The sequence below is a fragment of the Eucyclogobius newberryi genome, unplaced genomic scaffold (assembly GCF_026437365.1).
Source record: "Eucyclogobius newberryi isolate DKJ021-1_F unplaced genomic scaffold, fEucNew1.0.hap1 SCAF_4, whole genome shotgun sequence".
In the NCBI taxonomy this organism is placed as follows: domain Eukaryota; kingdom Metazoa; phylum Chordata; class Actinopteri; order Gobiiformes; family Gobiidae; genus Eucyclogobius; species Eucyclogobius newberryi.
In genome coordinates, this window is record NW_027316056.1 from 8946366 (window position 1) to 8952374 (window position 6009).

Here is a 6009-nt window from a genome sequence, read left to right on the forward strand (position 1 = left end):
GTCGTGACACATATTCATGTGCAATTACTGTCGTGATCACATGCAATGGTATTTATTTATTTATTTGTCTATGGGAGTTTTTTATTTATTTATAGGAGATCTTCTACTGAAAGTGTTTTTCAGACTTCCTATAAGTGATCTGTTCTTGTGGATCTACCTCTGTATCTACCTGCCTTGCACCAATGAAATTTCCCCATGTGGGACAATAAAGGAATATCTTATCTTATCTTAACAACAACACTCGGATGCCAACCGCCATAAAACAACAACAACAACAACAACAACAACAACAACAACAACACTCGGATGCCAACCGCCATAAAACAACAACAACAACAACAACAACAACAACAACAACAACAACTGTATTTTCCGGACTATAAGTCGCACCAGCCAAAAAATGCATAATAGAGAAGAAAAACCATATATAAGTCGCACTGGAGTATGAAATGCGGCTGCAAGTGTGAAAATAACAAAAAATATCACATATAAGTTGCTCCAGAGTACAAGTATATAAGTATAAATATAAGTATAAGTCGCACCCCGGCCAAAACTATACTTAGTCCGGAAAATACGGTATACTGTATTTTACAAATCTTTCATACTTCTACAGCTTTTCTCCGGGTGTTCCATAGAGCCTGGCCTTTCTCACTCAAGCATCTGGATCCATCTTTTTAGAGTGAATATGACTCACTGCATCTGTAATAAACAATGGTACAAATCCCAACCATTCACTCAACACAGAGGAATAGGACAAGTTTGCACACGGTCACCCCTTCTGTTCTCACTCTTCATTGAACTGCTTGCAAAAAAACTCAATCAATCAGTCCTTCCACTCTCTGTTTGAGAAATTAGGTAAAGTGTAAAACTTCTCCATAAAGATCCTGCCTCCGTCCAATTGAAGCTGCAGGTGAAAAGACAAAAAATCATCCTAAATTTAGTGACACCAAGTTGAATCTTCTTGGGCAGTTTCTTCCCTTAAATGTAATTTAAAAAAATATTTGTAATCATATAATGTTTTCATACAAAAATAAGGCATTCATTGTGTAAAAAATGCCAAAATTGCACCTATTTTAGACATTCAAATAGGGAAAATGGACCGAGCCAGTTTGAATTCTTTGGTCAAAAATGTAAAGGAGGGACTTATTCAGTACTTGAGTAAACTAGGTCTTACTAAAAATGTGTGTAAGTTAAAACCTAAACATATCAGGCTTTGACTAATTGCACAGAAGTTCTAACTAAACATCTTTTCAAATTAAAAAGTAAATTGACACGCAGGGTTTCTTCTCCTCTCTCTGTCGATGTAGGCCAGTGGTCAAAAAGTCAGCCAAGAACCAGTTAAAAAACACTCATTTCACCTTTAATGCGTTTCTCTTTCAGATGCCCTCTCTGAACCATCGGTCAACATTGTAACACCACGTCTGGGCGGGTGCCGCGGGCTCCTGGTGGAGTGCTCCTGTCAGAACAGCCCAGACTTGAACCTGTCCTGGTTCAGAGGGAAAGTCCGGATCAAAGATACACGGAGTCCTGACTTAGCCAGGCTTTCTCTCACTTTAGAGGTGGGACACAGTGAGACCAGCACATACGTCTGTGAAGCTCAGAACCCGGTGGAGCGACGGAGCAAGACTTTACAACCCAACGAGCTGTGCCTGACAAACGGAGGTAAGGACGGTTTTATAATGTAGCATCGTGACTAACGTGACCGCACCACGTGACATACATACACACATGTGCAGAGGAGGAAGAAAGTGCAGCAATGAACTTGCCTGACCAGCCATTCCCAACACGTTATGACAAACTACTTATTAAAACTGTGAGTGGCTCTGGGGCTCGACCGCTCAGGTTCAATTACTAGGGCGGAGTTTAGAGCAGAGACAGAACCAATCACATAAACCCAGAAGTGACGCAAAAAAACGCGACGCAATTAACCGGATATTACGTAGCCCATGTCAACGAGGCGTGTCCCGCGTTATCCGTCCTGAACGCAGAAAATGTCTCCTGAATCGCGATGACGCCCTTCATATAACCGCATGTAACGCACGTTCATCACGGCGAGTAGAGCGGACTTTCCTCATCGTTCAAACCGAAGCCAGAGCAGAAGTAAACACTCGGTCACGAGCCGGGTCACGGGCCGGGTCACGTGTTGGGTCCGCCATCTTGAATGTTTTGGAACGGGGATGAAGAGCTACTTCCGTATCTCAGTGTGACGCGTTAAAACCTCCGCCTGGGATTGGACAGGCTCTGACTCCAGAGAACAGAATGTGGGCGGGGCTGGCGGGTCAGGTAAGCAATGAACGACAACGAGACTGAAATTGACCTTGTGGAGTTTATCTTTGTCGTTAAATGAAGCTGTAAATAACGGAACGTCTTTAAATTGGATCAGATTAAACATTAGCGACGCCCACCTGGTCCGAGTGTGTCTTTAAAAAGTTTAGATTGAGTAGTTTGTGCCTTAAATCTGCTAAAGATTCACCTTGTCTCTGGAGATGTTTGTGAGAAATACTGAGTTTTGTGAATCTGGTAAAGCCTTTTATAAATCCTGGTGCTCAAAAATAATCCACAAACTCTGAAACTCTGATAAAGTTTGTACTCTAGTGTGTAAAGTACGGCACATAGAGATCTGTTACATGTCGAAACAAAGATGAAAAATAGGGCAAAGCGTAAACTAAATGCTTAAAGTGCCCCCTACAGGTCGGACGACTCATTCAACTAAAACGCAGTTAAGATAAATACGTTGGAATTTGACAAAAAATTTCCCCCAAAAAATGATCACTGAATAGCAATTTTCTTAGGTTTATAAAATTTCACTTCCTGTTTGTAACTGGTGACATCAAACTAAGACGTTACCCAGCAAACACTGGGCCAAAACTCATTTAATGTCACAATTTATTTCATTTGCGAGCGACTTTATTTTGCTAAATTGATGTTTAGGGGTCAAAAAAGTTGTTTCTTTCTGTAATTTATGCATAAGCTTGATTGGAATTCCTAGTGTGATGTCACTTCCTGTGATGTTTTCTCCACAAACACCCACTCGATTGGTGTAAAACTTTCATTTTTATGTACAACAGGACTAAATACACCAAATCCTTTGAAAATTGCTGAGCTTTGTAAATCTGGTAAAAGCCTTTTATAACGCTCTGTCTTTCTTCTGCTCTCCATCTTTTGTAAATCCTGGCGCTCAAAAATAATCCACAAACTCTGAAACTCTGATAAAGTTTGTGCCCTAGTGTGTAAAGTTAAGATAAATACATTGGAATTTGACTAAAAATTCCCAAAAAATGTATCACAGAATAGCAATCTTTTTAGGTTTATAATTTCACTTCCTGTTTGTAACTGATGACATCACACTAAGACGTTACCCAGCAAACACTGGGCAAAAACTCATCTAATGTCACAATTTCTTTTATTTGAGAGCGACTTTATTTTGTTAAATTGATGTTTAGGGGTCAAAAAAGTTGTTTCTTTCTGTAATTTATGCATAAGCTTGGACTGGAATTCCTAGTGTGATGTCACTTCCTGTCATTTTCTACACATTTCTCGATGTTTTCTCCACAAACACCCACTCGATTGGTGTAAAACTTTCATTTTTATGTACAACAGGACTAAATACACCAAATAAAGTCAACATTAGAAAACCTGTCATAGGCCCTTTAACATGAAACTAACCTGGACTGAATGAAAAACACATAATGAAGGGAATGACCTGAATCTCTGCCACATTAAGAGCGTGTGTTTGATATATTCTGCCCCGTCGTCATGGTGAAGAGCGTGTGTTTGATATATTCCGCCCCGTCGTCATGGTGAAGAGCGTGTGTTTGTTCCAGAGAGCAGCAGCGGGTGCCACAGCGAGCTCACGGCGAGGCTGGTCCTGTCCGCCATCATCGGCCTGGTCCTGATCGTCTTTGTGGTCGACCATCTGAGGATCGCAAAGTGAACAGGAGCGACTCAGTCAGAACTCGCACCTTCTTTAGTCGAGAAAGAAACGGTCAGAAAAGTGAGCTGGACTCGCTTCGAGCTGAGAGTGGGAAGGACGTTTTTGTAAATGAACTTCTCTGAGTGGTTTCTAATATGAATACTTTTACGTCTACTTCAGGTGACAATAGTTAATGTATTGAACATTTCTTTCTTGCCACAATTCTGCACATTTTGTACATCACTGGAGGTTTTGTCCGAACTAAACTTTAAAATGCAACGCCCGGACTCTAAGTTCTTTCATTTTACTCTAACTTGATTCATTTCCTGTACCACTTTTACTTACAAAGAATAATTCAGAATAAAATGTTTAGTGGGCACAGATTGGCCACCGTTTTTTCTGTTTGAGTTTCCAGGGCAACTTTTTCAGATGTTTTATCATTTTAATTACATTGTTTTCCTTTATAATATATATATATATATATATATATATATATATATATATATATATATATATATATATATATATAATATCGTTTTTGTTTTGTTTTTCAAATGAATAAATGTTTTTTACTGTTTTGCTTGTCGTTATCTCAGTGGACTTTGCACTCTTACTGTCAATGTTACTGTATTTTCTCAACTTTATTTCCTGTGGCACTTTTGAAGGTCATTAAATTTAACAATACAATGAAATACTAAAACAATAAAGTAAAAAAAAAAACACAGATTTTTTACTGTAAACCTGAGAGAAGTCATTATTTCCGAAAACGCTGCAGGTTTGATCTTTTGTGACATGTCGTTACCTGAGAAAAGTAATCGGATTGTTGTGTAGATGTTACAGCAGGAGTTCACTGTCTTTGTGTCCGTACAGTATTTAGCACAATATAACTCCTAAAGTCTGCGTTTGTCGTTGATGAGCAGCGACAGAGCAGCTCTTCTACATTGAAATGAATAAATGAATGGATCTGTCAGCGGGCTTTTCCCTCGGATGTGTCTATAAAGTCTACGGGACAAGAAAATATGTAACAAAACAACAAAAAAGGAACGGAAATGAGACTGAAATGAACAAATGCAGGGCTAAAGCACTAGAACAGCACCAAATCACAGTCTATAAAGGGACAAAACTGGGCTCAAACCGGACCAAACCAAACAAGAGTGAACACACATCAGTGCAGTGTTGGTTAAATTAGCCCCTGTTTAGACCTGGATTAGTACTGGTTCAGACCTGATTTGATCCTGGTTAAGTTCTGTTTTAGAACTGGTCAATTCTGCTTCAGGTTTAATGTATTTACAATATTCCCTACAATTGACCATTTTCACTCACTGACGGTAAACAAACTGTAAAAAGAGTTTATTAAAGACATTTCAGTCTTTAGAATTAAGAAAAGCCTGCAGTTTCAATCTAAAGCACATACTGGAAATACACATGTTGGTAAATGTTTTATGAATATAGTATTCCTGGTTTAGCAGCATTGACCAGGAAACACTACCGGTAATAATATCTTTAAAGATTCAACTTACGGTCACAAGAGTGTAAAGTGCACATGATAACAGGCAAATGACTGCATCTTGTGAGGTATAAAAGGACCAGGAGAACTCCATAGTATCACAACTGCTACTGCTACTACTACTACTACTTCTACTAGTACTACTACTACTACTACTACTACTTCTACTAGTACTACTACTACTACTTCTACTAGTACTACTACTACTACTAGTACTACTACTACTACTGCTACTACTACTACTACTACTACTCCTGTTGATTTGAAGAGCATCATCTTTGAGTAAGTGAACTCTCTTTGATTTAATAATTGTAAAGAGACACTACGGGCAAAAGTTTCTCTAAAGATTAAAGCTTTCACCTTGAAACAACAACTGTCTGAACCTAAAGATGTTGCAGTTTTCTAAAGTATTTTTAAAAAATCTTTATGAAGCTTCTATTAAAACACTGACACAGTTTAAATGACCATTCAGCAAATTAACGGTGTTATATGGTATCATTGTGTGTCAAATCGCAGTTTTATTTTAATTTTAATTTTAATTTTATGGATTTTGGCTCTTGTTTACTGTCTGGTTGCTAGGTGACAGTAA